Genomic DNA, 17038 nt, shown 5'->3' with positions numbered 1-17038 from the left:
TCCTAAGTATTGTAAGAAAGAGAAAATGGCTTTTTCTACCCTTTAGATTCCTTGGCTGGCTTCTAAATTAAGTTGTCATAAAGCAGATCAACAGGAGGAAATGCCATTTCAATTGGGCATGCACATGGGAGTCCCCCTGAGTGTATGAGACTTAAAAAAAAATGGCCAGACGATTGAAACTCATTTACCAACCCAAGCTACGGAGGGGAATACGGTTACAGGACTGGTGGGATGATGGTGATGAGAACAGAAGGTATTTGCCTGGTGGGTAAAGGTTGCTTTGTTGTGCAGGTAAGAGCCATTCTGACAACAGACATGTCTGAACAGCCACCTTCGGGTACAGGTAAGGTCTGTAATGAAACCTTTCTTTCTGGATCTAAATCATCTTTAGAAAGGATGATTTCAACTCTATTTCAGGAGCTGGGGAAGTAGAGAGCTTTTCCTGTGTGGCTGGCTCTCAGTCTCTTCTGGCTCAAAGTAATTAATATACCCAGATGGTACATTTTTGGGTGAGACATTCTGACCTCCTGAGTGATTGTGTATGGGTAGTGTGGCCTAAATTCTCAAAGCATGGATGTGTATTTTTTTTTACTTAGTTTAAGACGTTAAAGAGTAAAATAAAACAACAACAATGTACTGTTTATTAAAACCCTATGACCTCCTCTTTCTTTTCCTTCTTTTGAGAGTGTCAATGGCATAGGTAATTTTCATTTTCCTATTCCCCAACCCTAAATGCTCCAAATGCAAAATTTTTTTGAGTGCCCAGTGATGCTCAAGTGAAGTCTTCTATAGCCATCCACTTGTGATCAGTCAGAGTAAAAAAGTAGACATCAGGTTTTTTTTTTTAAAATCATACCTTGGAGCCAAGATGTGCAAGAGATGTGAAAGGCTTTCATGTGAGACTTGAGTTCTCTTGGAAGAGGGGCTCATTTGAGAGTTTCTTTCAGTTCCTACCCCCCTTTGACCTTTATGAGGTCCAAGTGCATTGCATGGTCTGTGCAGAAAAGGACGTAGGAGACAAACCCAAGCATGAAGAACGTGCTGCTTCATGGCACATATCTTTCCTGCCATGTTCCTGTTTTCTCTCCCTAACAACAGATCACTGTGCCCTCGAATCACACTGAATCTTTGAGGCAGTAACAGATAGACAGACAGACACTAGCAGGCTTGGAGGCTGTTGATGATGGACCTCTTTCACACTAGCTTCAGACCTTACCATCTGTTTTCTTGGTAACACTAGAAATGGTACCAAGAATCCCTTCCTTAAGATTTAAAATACTATATAAAAATGTGGTGATATCAGACCCTTTTGAGGCCCATTCAGGGGAACTACTTCTTCCTGGTCATAGGAAAAAAAAATTGAGTTCTATTTCTGGCTTTGGGACATGATATGGCATTCCAAGGGCATTATATACAATTGTCCCTTCACTTAAGAGTTAATCTAACTGGGCTTGTGAATCACCTCGTCAGGAGACTACTAGCCCATAGGAAAGCTTATTCATCTGACAAAAAGCTAAGGAGATGAGAGGAATAGTTATCCCCCCAATGAAGTAATGTACATACCCTTTCTACAGTTGATGACAGATCTTCACTGCCAAAGCTGCCTACTTTTTTGAGTTCTATCTCAAAAAGCATAACTTTTCCTTTCCCCTGTTTTTGAATTCCAGTGAAAGTCTTAAGTATGCTTTCTCTGACAAGTTAGGCTTCCTCACAGTTTCCTCCAACGACTGCTCACTTTGTACCAGTGCTTAAAGACACCTACTGCTGACCCTAACTAATCATGCCTTTCCCTCTCCTCTTTTCCGCCTTTATTCTGTCTGCTGCCACATTTTAGTGCTTACCAGTTTTGTAGTTTTTCTCTCAGACTCTAATAAAATGGTCCTTGAGTTTATTCTGAGTTGCTTTTTTAAATTCTTTTATCCACAGGAGTAAGAATCCACAAAAGTGAGCCGTGATTCCCAAGTATCAGTCTCCTCCCTGCTTTGTCAAGATTACCAGACCATGAATAAACCTGATTGCCTCCTCTTATTTTCTAAATATTGGTCTCTTTGAGTGGTGGGCTCATCAGAGATATGATTCCAGTCACCTACAGGAGACAGGCATAGTCTCAAAATAAACACACAGAAAGGGACAAAAGGGTCGTGTGGTGGATTGGCACACATGGAAGGATGGCCTCAGTGGAAATGCTGCCATGTGGGTCACCTTAAAGTCTGTGCATATATGTACTTGCCTACATCAAATGTCACCTTTCCTGCATAGAATAGACATTATCTACCTTGTTTTCTAAATGGCCTGACAGGATGCTGGGTCAACTGTTATTCTAGGATGTCATCCAAGGTTTGACATCATTACCATACTCAATCTAGCCCATTTCTCTATGTCAGTGCACTTAGAACTCTTAAAGCTTGATTCCCTAGGTTGGCAACCCATTCCGGAACTTTCCTCATTAGCTAGAAGCTTTCTCTATTCCGTCTCTCAGTTGATAAATTCCCCGCTGCTTTACTCACTGCTCTTGGTCTGAGTGCTTCATTTTTCATAGTCACTAATAAGAGCACAGAGAAAATATCCACCACCACCTGTAATGGTTAATCTTCACTGCCAACTTCATCTAAAATCACTGTGAGAGGGGCCTCAGCACACACCTGTGGAGGAATTATCTTGAATAGGTTAGTTGAGGTAAGAAAACTTGCCTACTTTGGTTGGCACCATTTCCTGGGATAGGATCATGGACTACATAAAAAGGAGAAAGTGGGCCAATCATGCACAAGCATTATCACTCTCTACTTCTGGACTATGAATGCAATGTGAGCAGCTGTAGCAAGCTCCTGTTGCTATGACTACACCACTATGATGGACTGCACCTTCAAACTGTGAGCCAAAAACAAATGCCTTCTCCCTTAAGTTGTTTTTGACAGGGTATTTTTTTTTATCACAGCAACAGGAAACAAACTAACACACCATCCCAAAGATACATACATTTGTGAATATTTTCTGAATAACTGGTTAGAGGTACTTTGGATCTCAAGGGTCTTCATCTCGTGTGTTGAATTGCTTGGATTTGTCCTGCAGCTGACCAAAGTTTTGTTTCCTCCCTTTTAATCTGTGATTTATTTTTCCTCTTTTGCTGTTTCTATTTCAATGACTTCAATTAGACTAGTCTGTTCTCTTGAGGTTTGTAATTTACTTTCATTCTTACTTGGTTTATTTTTATCTCAGAGTTTCATTGTTCATCTCTTGATAGTGTCTGAATGTGAAATGAGTTCACATGTTTGAGTGGTTGGTCCCAGCTGGTGGCATTGTTTTGGGAGGATTTCAGAGCCTTTGGGATACAGGACCTAGCTGACAAATGTAGGCCACTAGGGCAGGCTTTTGAAAACCCTATCCACTTTTGCTTGTGATATGACTCCGATTCTTGTTCAGCCCAGATACATGAACATTTCACTGTCATGGATATAGACCCTCTATTAAGGCATTCCCCAACATAATAGCTCCACTCGTCTGAAACCAGAGTCAAAATGAGTCAAAATGCATTTTTCACCTCTTAACTTGGTTAAGTATTTTGAAACAGGGATGGGAAAAGTAATTTATAACTAGATGTTCAGATGGGGGATTTTGAACATACCTCCTCTATATAATGCATTTCTTTATTTCTTCAGCATTCTTAACATGTAGCAAATATACAAGGGTACTTTTAATGTGCTTTTATATCTACTAATTTTGTATTTGTGTCATTCTAGCTCTTCTAATATTACCTTTCTTTCTTTTATTTTCCAACATTTTATTGATTCTTTGTGGGTTTCACATCATGCACCCCAGTCTCACTTATCTTCCTGTCCCCTTGTATCCACCTTCCATACCCCTAACCCCCCAAGAGAAAATAAAACAAACAAATAAACAAAAACAAAACTAAGCATGGAACACATCTTGTCCTGGAAGCTGTAGTGTCTCACAGTATATCCACTGTCTATACATCTTCACCTGCAAATGTTCATTGCAATGAGCTATTGGTCCAATTCCAGTGCCTTTGGCTTCTGTCACACTATCAATATTGGATCCTTACTGGGACTCCTTCTGTTATCCTATGCCATGGAGATCCTGCGGGACTGGCCACTTCACATGCTCCAGCCATTCACAGATGATGTAGATTTTCAGGTGGTCCAACTCAGAGCTCTGAATCTGAGCCTGGGTGGTAGCTGTGTTGCTCAGCTCACTGGCTCTCCCTTATCCACACCACCAGGGTGAGCTCTCTAGCACTGTCCCAGCTGCCATCAGCAGGAGGCAGGGTCAGCTCTCCTGCTCTCAAATCTTCAGGGCAGGGTCACCTGCACCCATACCACAAGAGCCCGCTCCACTGGGTTGCCTAGTGAAGGTGTAGAACCCACTCTCCCCAAATCCTGCAGCCAGCAAGAAGGTGGGCCAGTTTCCCATTCTCAGAGCCTTTGGCCTTGCTCATCTGTGCCTTTGCCATCAGGGCCAGCTCCACTGTGTTGCTCAGGTGAGGTGCAGGGCCTACTCACTTGAGTACTGCAGCCAGTGAGGGGCAGAGAGAGCACTCGACTCTGAGCCTGGGCTTCTGACTGCTATTAAGGATAGGCAGTTTGATCCTTTTGGGTCAGATTTTAAAGAAAAAAACTAGATTTCTTTCTTTGGGCAATTTGTTCACCACCTAGGTAGTGACCCTGTGACTCTCAAGGATGTCACTGGAGTACATCTGTATATACAGATACTAACTCTGTGATTTTAACATTAAATCAGAGACTGCTGGTACACAGGCAGTACACTTTGTCAAACAGTTAAATAAACACATCCACTTTGATAATACTTCTCAGAATTTCTAGGATGCTTTGAATAATTCCAGACCTCTGGTTTTGAAAAAATGTTGCTACCATTGTGAAAGAGAATGCTTAGCATCTTAGAACAATACACTAAAATTCTGTGGTTTTACCTCCCAGCCCAAAGCTCCTGGAATAAGCACTCATGAGACTCAAAATGTATTTTATAAACACCTAGGCTGTATAGCTAGGCTCTTCTCTGATTAGCTCATAACTTAAGATAACCCATATATACTAATTATAATTTTACTATGTGTGAAGTCTTCAATTTACTCCCAGAGTAGTTAATGTGCTCTTAATGTTCAAACACTTATCAATAAACATTTTAACAGGTATTTCATGTGTACATATTGATTACCTTATAAGTTATTTTGAAGGAGCTAATTATTAAAACAATTTATACATTATTAAATACACAAAGCAAACATTTTTGGAACAAATAAATATGAGTATAAGTCTTAATGTTTGTCATCTCCTTGGGATGTGCACACTTCACTTTGGAGGTAACAGCTGTGAAGGAAAGGCCTGAGAAATCTGAGCTGCTCGTTTTATCAGACATCGAAAAAGAAGGAATGCAATCCATCCTCTAGGCCTACAGCAGGGTCTTCACTTAACACAGGGAATAAAGATGATAATAGTATTGGTACATCAGACAGAGAACATTTATAGGCTCTAAAGTACTAAGCAAATCATCTCCAGGAATTGTCGTGAGCAGTGAAAAGAAGTCTTCCTAATCCAAACCAACCTGGTGGCATAGTCCCGGCTCCCCCGATTTTTTTTATAAGTAAGTAACATCAGGTACCTAGCGACGGTAGTTCTGCCTGTTCCACGGCCTGTGCTTTTATCCTCTTGAGCTGAATAAAGGCTGTGGCGTATGGACCAGGCTGTGCCACTACAGGGAAAGACCCTGTTCACAGACTCTTTACTAAAACCTTCCTTATCTTGACTTTCAAGACATACTTAGAACTTGGTGATTAACGAGCTATTAGGATTTTTGTTATTTCTTAAAGGCTTTACAGCAAGCAAAAGGATAAAAAAGATTCTTAAAGATGCCTCTGAGAACATTGCCATTTTACACTCTGCATTTATTTTGTATGTATTCTCTTCCATCTTTTGTTCATGTGCATCCTTGTTGCATAATTTCAATCTTCATATGAGTAATACTTGTCTCTGGTCATTTTTTTACTTACAAAATTCCATGAAATGCTGAATATATAGCCTAATAGCAACTCTGGCATGTTTAATAGCTGCATGGCAACCTCTTGACAAACTAATTTTTTAATAATCTAAAAATCTTTTTAGTTCATTAAAACTACAACATCAAGACATATAATTTTTTATTTCTTTCTGGTTTATTCATTCATCACCAAAAACATTTTTCAGTAACTTGGAATCCCTGGCCTTAATAAAATAGCTGAGGTCTGAATCTTGTTCTTCATCTCCCTTATGCCATTGACACAGAGTTAGCTAGAGATTTAAAGTTTAGTAGAAAGTGATGTTGTCAAGACTAAATGTGAGGACTGGTAAATCCTATTCAATAATATAGAGTCACTTCAAATGACCCAGCACTCTCCTCAAGTATATTTGCTAAGTGTTAAATACATATACAGCATTAATAATATTACTGGCTAACATTTCCTGCAAGCTCACCATTGAGTATTGAGTTGTCTCTTTTTAAAATATATTTTATTAATTTATTCATATTACATCTAAATTGTTAGCCCATCTCTTGTATCCTCCCATTTATCCCTCCCTCCCACTTTCTCCTTACTCCCCTTCCCTATGTCTGTGACTGAGGGCGACTTCCACCCCCTATATATGCTCATAGGGTATCAAGTCTCTTCTTAGCAGGCTGCTATCCTTTCTCTGAGTGCCACCAGGCCTCTCCCTCAAGGGGACATAGTCAAAAATGGGGCAACAGAGTTCGTGTGAAAGTCAGTCCCCACTCTCCACTCAATGGTGGAGAATGTCTTGTCCATCGGCTAGATCTGGGTAGGGGTTCGAAGTTTATTTCCGGTATTGTCCTTGGCTGGTGTTTTGAGTAGGACTCCTGGGCCCAGATCAGCTCGTCATAATGTTCTTGTAGGTTTCTAGGACTCTCTGGATCCTTCTATTTCCCCATTCTCCCATGCTTCTCTCACCTAAAGTCCAAATAGGATGTCCTTACCTCTGACCCCCTTTCCTGGTAAGTGAGGACTTTCATGGGACATGCCTCTTGGGCTAGTGTGCAGATATAAGTGAGTATATACCATTTGACTCTTTCTGCTTCTAGGTTAACTCACTCATTATGATCATTTCTAGTTCAATCTATTTGTCCACAAATTTTGGGAATTCCTTGTTTTTAATAGCTGAATAGTATTCCACAGTGTAAATGTACCACAGTTTCTTTATCCATTCTTCTACTGAGGGACATTTAGGTTGTTTCCATGTTCTGGCTATTATGAGTAAGGCTGCTATGAACATGGTTGAGCATATGTCCCTGTTGTGTGCTGGAGCATTTTCTGGGTATATTCCAAGGAGTGGAATAGTTGGGTCTTGAGGAAGCCCTATTCCCAGTTTTCTGAGAAAGCGCCAGATAGATTTTCAAAGTGGATTCTGTTAGATAAGGTTACCTCTGTGATGCTTGGTTTCTTCTCTGAGGCCTCTCAATCACGTTCTTCTTCTGTGTATTCCTTTATCATAGCTTCCATTTTTATCTTCAGATCTTGAACTGTTTTAATGATTTCCTTCATCTGGTTGTATTTTTCTGAAATTCTTCCAGTGTCCCTCTATATGACTCTTTTATGTCTTCAACCTGCTTAGTTGCATCCTCCTGCAGTTGTTTACAGATTTTATTCGTTTCTTCCATTATCGTATTCCTTACTAAGGACTTGACGACGTCATTTTCTTGTATTTTGATTGTGTTTGGGTTCTCAGGGTTGCTTTCATTGGGGTTGCTGGGATCTGGAGATGCCAAACTGTTTTGGTTTTTGTTTGCGTTCTTTCGCTGTCCTCTTGTCATTTTGGTGTCTCTGATGTTTGGGAGGTAGCTTCTGGTGTCCCTCACTGGTTGAGAGTGCATAGTTGGTGAATGATTGATTATAGGTCGCATGCCCTTGCCTGTAGGGATCAGGGAGTATTTCCCTGGAACAGGCATGTGATCTCGTTCCACTCCTGGAGAATTTGCTCTACACCTTAGGCTCTAGACTGAATCAGCAGAAGTGGATTTCTGTCTGGACCCTTTCACTTTACTGCTGTAAATCAGATCAGTTGTTTTGGGACCTAGAACAAGGTCAGCACACAAGCGCTCTGGTTGGGTAGGTTGGTCCCAGCTGCCAGTCTTTCCTGCTGCTTTGTTGCCAAGACCCCAGCTGAATCAGATTTCAGAGCTGTAGCTGCCTTTTAGCTCCGCCTCCCAGCAATTTGCCCATTCCACGACCTGTAGCCGCAGGAGCGGCTAGACTCTCCCGAGAGCGTGGGAGCTCCTGCCGGGCGTGTGGGAGCAGTCCAAGCTGGTTTCTAACTGCCCGTTTGCAGGCTAAGTCCGTTGTGTCTAGCTCTATATTGGGCCCAGGACAGCCCGCGAGGGGCACGCCCACTCTAGCTGTTTTTTCGTGGGCCTTGCCGCCTGTGTTTCCACTCGGCCTGGGCGACCTCTGCAATTTGGCATATTTGGCATGCGGTAGGTGGAGGGATCCAAGGGCAGTTTCACCCTATTTCCTGAGACTCCTCAGGCCAGCGGCTCTGGTGTACCACCGCCCCAGACAATGAATTTCTGCTTTATGGGCCAGCTTCAGCCTGCAGGTGGGTTCCGTTCGAGTGTCTGGGGAGTGGGTTCAGGACCTCCCGGCTGTTGCTTGTCCTGGGGCCAGGCCCACGGGTGGTCTGCGGAGTTAGGGACCCCACTCACCTATAGTTCTCTAGATCCAGCAGTCTGTGGCTCCTTTCAAGTTCCCGGTCTCCATACAGTAGTAGATCAGATACGGTGCATACTGGTTGACGCCATTTTGGAAACCTCCTCAACAAACTATTAATACTTAATTTGACTTTCTCCTAGTTTTAGCTACTCTGTCCTTGCATTTTCCATATAATATGGCATAAACAATATTTTATTCATTTGACAAATATAAATTGAACTTCCTTACGATAATCAACAATAATAGTTATAGTGGGGTGTTTGAGAGGTAGCTCAGCGGTTAGGAGTGGTTGCTGATTTTTCATAACAACTCAGTTTAGTTCTTAGCACTCATAACCACCTACAGCCCTGGTTCCAGGGGATTCCAAGTCCTCCTTTGGCTACTGTAGGCACCTGCACACTTGTGCTGCACACACACACACACACAGACACACACACACAGACACACACACACACACACACACACACACACATACACACGCGAGAGAGAGAGGGAGAGGGGGGGGGAGGGAGGGAGGGAGGGAGAGAGAGGGGGGAGGGAGGGAGGGAGGGAGAGAGATGAGATTGTAGCAAGTACTAGTGTAAAGTATGTGAAGTTGTAAAGAATAGAGTTCAGGGCCTGTATTAATTACCTTTCTTTTTTCCTGGCAAGATACCTGAGAAAAGCAGCTTTAGTTTACTTCCTCATTCCTTTAAAATTTTTTATTTTTATTTTTAATTTGTTCACCTTACATCCCAATTGTAGGCCCCTCCCTCATCACCTCTGGATCCCACACTTCCTCCTTCATACCCTCTCCCTCCATCCCCTAGTCCTCAAAAAGGGGAGCCCTCCTCCCCTAACATCTGACTTCAGCCTATCAAATCTATCTATACTATCTGTATCCTCTTCCTCTATGGCTTGGCAAGACCACCCCACCAGGGTGAAATACTCGCTCCCCATATTGTGGGACCCACAAGGAGACTATGCTGGCTATTCTTTCTACTATATTCTTGTTTTCTTCTTCTTTTTTCTATCTACTACATCTGAGCAGAGGGTCTAGGTCCACATCATACATGGTCCTTGGTTGGTGCATCAGTCTCTGCATTGTAGTGTGATTCTCTTGTATTATGAGGCTAATATCCACTGATGAGTGAATATATACTATGTGTGTCTTTCTGGGTCTGGGTCACCTCACTCAGGATGATCTTTTCCATTTCCATCCATTTGTCTACAAATTTCAAGATTTTCTTGTTTTTAATAGCTGTGTAATATTTCCTTGTTTAAATGTACCACAATTTCTTTATCCATTATTCATTTGAGGGACATCTAGGTTGTTTCCAGATTCTAGTTATTATGTAGAAAGCTTCTGTGAACATAGTTGAGCAAATGTCCTTGTTGTATGGTGGAGCATCTTTCAGGTATATGTCCAGGAGTGGTATGGCTGGGTCTTGAGGTAGAAGTATTCCCAAATTTCTGAGAAAGCACCAGATTGATTTCCAAAATGGTTGTACAAGTTTGCACTCCCACCAGAAGTGTTCCCCCTTCCCTACATCCTCACCAGCATGTGCTGTCAGTTAAGTTTTTTTATCTTAGCCATTCTGGCAGGCGTAAGATGGCATCTCAGTGTGGTTTTGATTTGCATTTTGTTGATGAATAGGGGTGTCGAGCATTTCTTTAAGTGTTTCTCAGCCATTTGATATTCTTCTGTTGAAAATTCTGTTTAGTTCTCTACTCCATTTTTTAATTGTATTATTTGATTTGTTGGTGTTTAATTTCTTGAGTTCTTTAAATAGTTTGGCTATTAACCCTTTGTCAGATGTAGGGTTTGTGAAGATCTTTTCCCAGTCTGTAGGCTGTCATTTTGTTCTGTTGACAATGTCCTTTGCTTTACAGAAGCTTTTCAGTTTCATGAGGTCCCATTTATTAATTGTTGATCTTAGAGCCTAAGCTATTGGTGTTCTGCTCAGGGAGTTGTCTTTTGTGCCAATGAGCTCAAGGTTCTTCCCCACTTTTTCTTTGAACATTTAGTGTGTCTGGTTTTATGTTGAGATCTTTAATCCACTTGGACTTTAGCTTTATGCAGGGTGATAAATAAGGGTCTGTTTTTATTTTTCTACAAGTGGACTTACAGTTAGACCAGTACTATTAGTTGAAGATGCTATCTTTTTTCATTGCATGGTTTTGTCTTCTTTGTCAAAAATCAAGTGTCCATAGGTGTGTGGGTTTATTTCTGGGTCTTCAATTAGTTTCCATTGATCCGACTGTCTGTTTATATGCCAGTACCTTGCCATTTTTATTACTGTTGCTCTATAGTACAGCTTGAGATCTGGGTTGGAGATATTGCTAGAAGATCTTTTGTTGTACAGGATTGGCTCAGCTACTCTGGAGTTTTGTTTTTTTTCCAAATGAGATTGAGAATTATTCTTTCAAGATCTGTAAAGAAGTGTGCTGGCTTTTTTTTATGGGAGTTGCCTTGTATCTGTAGAGTGCTTCTGGTAATATGGCAATTTTTACCATGTTAATTAATCCTACTGATCCATGAACATGGGAGATCTTTCCATTTTCTAGTATCTTCTTCAATTTCTTTCTTCATAGACTTAAAGTTTTTTTTTTTTTCATATAGGTCTTTTACTTGCTTGGTTGGTGTTACAGCAAGATACTTTGCTTTTTGTAGCTATTGTGAAGGGTGTTGTTTCCCTAATTTCTTTCTCAGCCTGTTTGTATTTTGTATAAAGGAGGGCTACTGATTTTCTTTGAATTGGTTTTGTATCCAGCCATGTTGCTGAAGGTGTTTATCTGCTGTAGAAGTTCCTTGGTAGAATTCTTGGGGCCACTTATGTATACTATCATGTCATCTGCAAATTGTGATAATTTGACTTCTTCCTTTCTAACTTGTATCCCTTTGATCTCCTTTAGTTGTCTTATTGCTCTAGTAAGGACCTCAAGCACTATATTGAAGAGATATGGACAGAATAGGCAGCCTTGTCACATTCTTGATTTCAGTGGAATTGATTTAAGTTTTTCTCCATTTAGTTTGATGTTGGCTATAGGCTTGCAGAATATTTCCTTTACTATGTTTATATACATGCCTTGTATCTCCGATCTCTCTAAGAGTTTTAACATGAATGGGTGTTTGATTTTGTCAAATCTTTTTTCAGCATATAAGGAGATGATCGTGTCGTCTTTTTCTTTCAGTTTGTTTATGTAGTGCATTACGTTGATGGATTTCCATACATTGAACCACCCCGGCATGCCTTGGATGAAGCCTCCATGGTTATGATGATTGATATTTTTGATTCAGTTTGCAAGTATTTCATTGTGTATTTTTGTGTCAGTGTTCATAAGGGAAATTGTTCTGAAATTCTCTTTCTTTCTTGGGTATTTGTGAAGTTTAGGTATCAAGGTGACTGTGGTCTCATAGGATGAGTTTGGTAACATTCCTTCTGTTTCTATTTTGGGGAATAGTTTGTAGAGAATTGGTACTAGCTCTTCATTTAAGGTCTGTTAGAATTCTGTGCTGAATGCATCCAACCCTGGGATTTTTTTTGGTTGGAAGACTTTTGATGGCTGCTTCTATTTCCTTAGGAGATACAGGCTTATTTAATTTGTTTACCTGTTATTGACTCAATTTTGATAATTGGTAGCTACGAAGAAAATTGTCCATTTCATTTAGATTTTCAAATTTTGTGGCATATAAGCTTTTGAAGTAAGACCTAATGATTATTTGGATTTTTAAGTGTCTTTAGTTATATCTACCTTTTATTTCTAATTTTATTGATTGGAGTACTCTCCCTATGCCTATTAGTTAATTTGGCTAAGGATTTGTATATCTTGTTGATTTTCTCAAAGAACCAGCCCTTGGTTTCATAGATTCTTTGACTCATTCTCTTTGTTTCTAAGTTATTAATTTCAGCCCTGAGTTTGATGATTTCCAGCCGTCTACTCCTCTTGGGTGTGTCTGCTTCTTTTCGTTCTAGAGCTTTCAGGTGTGCTGTTAAATTACAAGTATGGGATCTCCCAAATCTTTTTATGAAGGCACTTAGAGCTATAAACTTTCCTCTTAGCACTGCTTTCATTGTGTCCCATATGTTTTGGTATGTTGTGCCTTCATTTTCATTGAACTCTATAAAGTCTTTAATTTCTTTATTTTTATTTTTATTTTTTTATTTCATCCTTTACCCAGAGGTCCTTGAGTAGGGAATTGTTCAGTTTCCATGAGTTTGTAGGCTTACTGTTGTTTCTGTTGTTGTTGAGTTACAGTTTTAATCCATGCTGGTCTGATAAGATGTAAGGGGCTATTACCTTCTTGTTGTATCTGTTGTGGTTCACTTTGTGGCCAAGTATATGGTCAATTTTTGAGAAGGTTCTGTGAAGTGCTGAGAAGAAGGTATATTCTTTTATGTTTGGGTGAATTGTTCTGTAGACATCTGTTAGGTCCATTTGATTCGTGATGTCTGTTAGTTTCATTATTTCTCCATTTAGTTTCTGTCTTAATGATCTATTTATTGGTGAGAATGGGGTAGTGAAGTTTCCCACTATTAATGTATGGGGTTCGATGTGTGGTTTAAACTTAAGTAGCTTCTGTGATGAGTACAGGTGCTACTGCGTTTGGGCATAGATGTTCACGGTTGAGACATCCTCTTGGTGTACCTTTCCTTAATAGGTATGAAGTGCTCTTCCTATCTCTTTTGATTACTTTTGGCTGAAAGTCTATTTCATTAGATACTTGAATGGTTACTCCAGCGTGCTTCTTGGATCTGTTTGCTTGGAATACCTTTTTTCCAGCCCTGTACTCTGAGGTAATATGTATCTTTATTGCTGAGGTATGTTTCTTGGATGCAGCAGAATGATGTGTTCTGTTTTTGCATCCATTCTGTTAGCCCGTGTCTTTTTATTGAGGAGGTTGAGGCCATTGATGTTGAGAGATATTAATGACCAGTGGTTGATTGATATTGGTGTTGGTGGAGTGTGTGTGTGTGTGTGTGTGTGTGTGTGTGTGTGTGTGTGTGTGTGTGTCCTTTCTTCTGGTTTTGTGGACGTGGGGTTATTTACTTCCTGTGTTTTCCTGCGTGTAGTTAGCCCCCTTGGGTTAGAGTTTTCCTCTTCTGTATGCTGTATTTGTGGCAAGATACTTATTAAACTTAGTTTTGTCATGGATAATCTTGTTTTCTCCATCCATGGTGGTCAAAAGTTCTGCTGACTATAGTAGTCAGGGTAACATCTGTGGTCTCTTAGTGTGTCATGACATCTGACCAGGACTTTTTGGCTTACATATTCTATGTTGAGAAGTCAGGTGTATTTCTTAGGTTTGCCTTTCATATGTGTCTTGGCCCTTTTCTCTTGCAGCTTTTAATATTCTTTTTTTGTTCTGTACATTTAATATTTTGATTAATATGTAGCGGGAAGATTTTCTTTTCTGGTCCAAACTATTTGGAGTTCTGTGGGCTTCTTTTATGTTTATGGAGATTTCTTTCATTAGGTTGGGGAACTATTCTTCTCTGATTTTGTTGAAAATATTTCCTGGAGCTATGGAGCTTGGAGTCTCCTCCTTCTTCTATTCCTATTATTCTTATGTTTGGTCTTTTTATAGTGTCTCAGATTTCTTGAGTGTTTTGTGCCAGGAACTTTTTAGTTTTAACCTTTTCTTTGACTGATGTGTTGATAATGTCAACCATATCTTCTATACTTGAGATTCTCTCTTGCATCTCTTATATTCTGCTGATGTTGTTTGTGTCTGTAGTTCCTGTCCTAGTTCCTAGGTTTCCCAACTCCAGGATTACCTCAGATTGTGTTTTCCTTTTGCTTCTAATTCCCTTTTTAGGGGTTGAATGGTTTTATTAATTTATTTCTCCCATTGGATTGAATTTTCCTGTAATTCTTTATAGGATTTAATTTAATTCCTTCGTCTGTTTGAATGTATTCTCATACATTTCCTTGAGTGACTTATTTCCCTCCTTTAAGGCTTCTATCATTTTAATTACCTGAGCTTTAAAATGTTCTTCTTGTGCTTTGTGTGTGTTCATATCTCCAGGGCTTGCTGTGGTAGGACTACTGGTTTCCAGTAGTGTCATATGGCTCTCAGTTTTGTTGTTTGTCTTCTTGCACTGTCCTCTAGGCATCTGGTTGTCTCTGGTATTAGTGGCCCTGGAGCTTCCTCCAATGGGGTTGCAGTCTGTGTGTGTTTCATGTTGGGCAGGCAGGTTGGGAGCCAGCAGAGAAAGCTTTAAGTTGAAGGGTATTTGCTAGAGCTTTCCTAAGGCCTTCTCAGGATGGTGGACAATGGGTATTAGAGCCTGCACCCAGCTCAGATCTACTGGGTTTGCTGTCTATGACCCAGTTGGGTCAGGGGAAAGAGGATCAGGCTGAGAAAGCTTCAAGCCTAGAACTGCTCGGGTGCCCCTCAGGTCTCCTTGGTATAGCAGATAATGTGTGTTGTGGCTACAGCCTGACTTACCTCTGTTGGTTCACTTTCTGTTACCCATATGGGTTAGACTGGTAAGCAGCAGACAGGGGGAGAGAGATCCAAGTCCAAAGCTGCTCTGGTGTCCCTTGGACCTTATCTAGATAGCAGCTAATGTGGGTTTTTGCCTGCACCCAACTGAGCTCTCCCTGTTTGTTCCCTGTGTCCCAGATGGGCCAGACTGGTAAGCAGTAGGTGGGCAGAGGGAGATTCAAGCCCAAAGCCACTTGCTGGCATGTCCCTCAGGTCTCTTAGGGATATCAGCTGATGCGGGTTGTGGTCCGTGCCAGACTCACTTTTGTTTCTTCTCAGTGTCTCAGATGGGCTTGTGGAGAGAGATCCAAGCCCACAGCTGCTTGAGTATATCACCAGCCTTATTCAGATAGCAGCTGATTTGGGTTGTTGTCCACACCCAACTCAGTTCTCCAAACTCTGTTTTGCTGTGCCAATTCTTTGTTCCCCAGGGGGCCTGCTGTGTCCACTCAAGTATTCGGAGGAGTGCAGGGTACTCCAAGTTTGTGGCTCTTGAACCTGTGGTCGCCCAGCCATGAGGGGGGTGGGGGCTAGTTCTGATCTTCCCCAACTCCTTTCCTTCAGTTGATTTCAAAGCCTCAGATCCTCTGCTCCCTAGACATGGTACACACTGGGCGCCACCATCTTGGTTTCCCACTTCCTCGTTCTTATTGACTCAAAGTCTCAGCCCAGGTGTAGTGGTTTAAATAAGAATGGTCCTCATCGACTCATGTGTTTCAGTGGTTGGCCCATATGAAGTGGCCCTGTCAGAAGGTGTGACTTTATTGGAGGAAGTGTATCACTATGGGGGTGGGCTTTGAGGTCTCCTATGATCAAGCTACACCCAGTGTGACACAGGTTCTGTCCTTGCTCTCTACAGATCAAGGTGTAGAACTTTCAGCTCCCTCTCCAGTGCCAATGTCTGCCTGCACACTGCTATGTTACCTGCCATGACAGTAATGGACTGAACCTTCGAAACTGTAAGTCAGCCCCAATGAAGTGTCTCCCTTTATCAGAGTTGCCATGGTCATGGTGTCTCTTCACAGCAATAAAACCCCCACTAAGACACCAGGGACGGCTCTTTCCATACCAGAGAGGGTCTTATCTCATCTAAATCCTTTGGGAAACATCCTTATAGGCATGCCCAGAGGTGTGTCTTCTAGAATTCTAAATCCAATCAACTTGACAATGATTAATCACCATGGGGCCAAATGATGTGAAAACCAATTTTGCTTTAATGGTCGATTCCAGAATTATTCCTAACAAGGTTACAGATATTTTTAAGGGAAGTACTTGAGTCAGCCATGCTCAAGTGAAGGAGAAGCCTCTTAGTGCATGTGTCGGCAGGGCGTGGAGAAGCAGCAAGGGAATGCGCAGAAGCATGCAAGATGTCCCTTGTTCAAACCAAATATAACAGTTTAGGAGCTTACACCACAGATAGCATCCAGGGAAAGAACTAGCAAGAAAGTCTCTGAAGAGTCTGAAGGGACTTTATATTTCCACAGGGAATAAAACAAGCGTTGACTATTCACACAGTAGTGCCCTTTGGTTTGGAGGAGATAGGCTAAGATCGTCAATGCCAATGGAGGTCTGGAACCATGGCTAGAATCAAATGATACATATGCTTTGCATTTCTCCAGTGCACTCATGCCAATGATAAAGTTTAACAGATAATTTAAGCAGAGAGGTAAATTAATAATAATAATAATAATAATAATAATAATAATAATAATAATAACAGCAAGCTAAAATAGAACAACCACAGCAGTATACTGTAGTGAAAAAGACTTATGTCTTGTTTTGTTGTTGTTTTTAGTTTTGTTTTGTTTTTCAAGACAGGATTTCACTGTGTAGATTTG

The 17038-nt window shown here is 41.0% G+C and overlaps 1 long non-coding RNA gene across 1 annotated transcript in view; it reads left to right on the top strand.

Moving 5' to 3' along the window:
- The first annotated feature begins 8415 nt into the window (after positions 1-8415).
- The window catches only part of LOC311607214, a 129074-nt gene continuing 120451 nt past the window's right edge, over positions 8416-17038 (top strand). The window contains exons 1-2 of the long non-coding RNA XR_014782556.1: positions 8416-8615; positions 16060-16159. This is a non-coding gene — a long non-coding RNA (uncharacterized lncRNA). The remainder of the gene's footprint in view (positions 8616-16059; positions 16160-17038) is intronic.

This window comes from Acomys minous (genome assembly GCF_964271855.1).
Source record: "Acomys minous genome assembly, chromosome: 10".
In the NCBI taxonomy this organism is placed as follows: domain Eukaryota; kingdom Metazoa; phylum Chordata; class Mammalia; order Rodentia; family Muridae; genus Acomys; species Acomys minous.
This window is presented reverse-complemented; position numbering and strand designations above follow the sequence as displayed.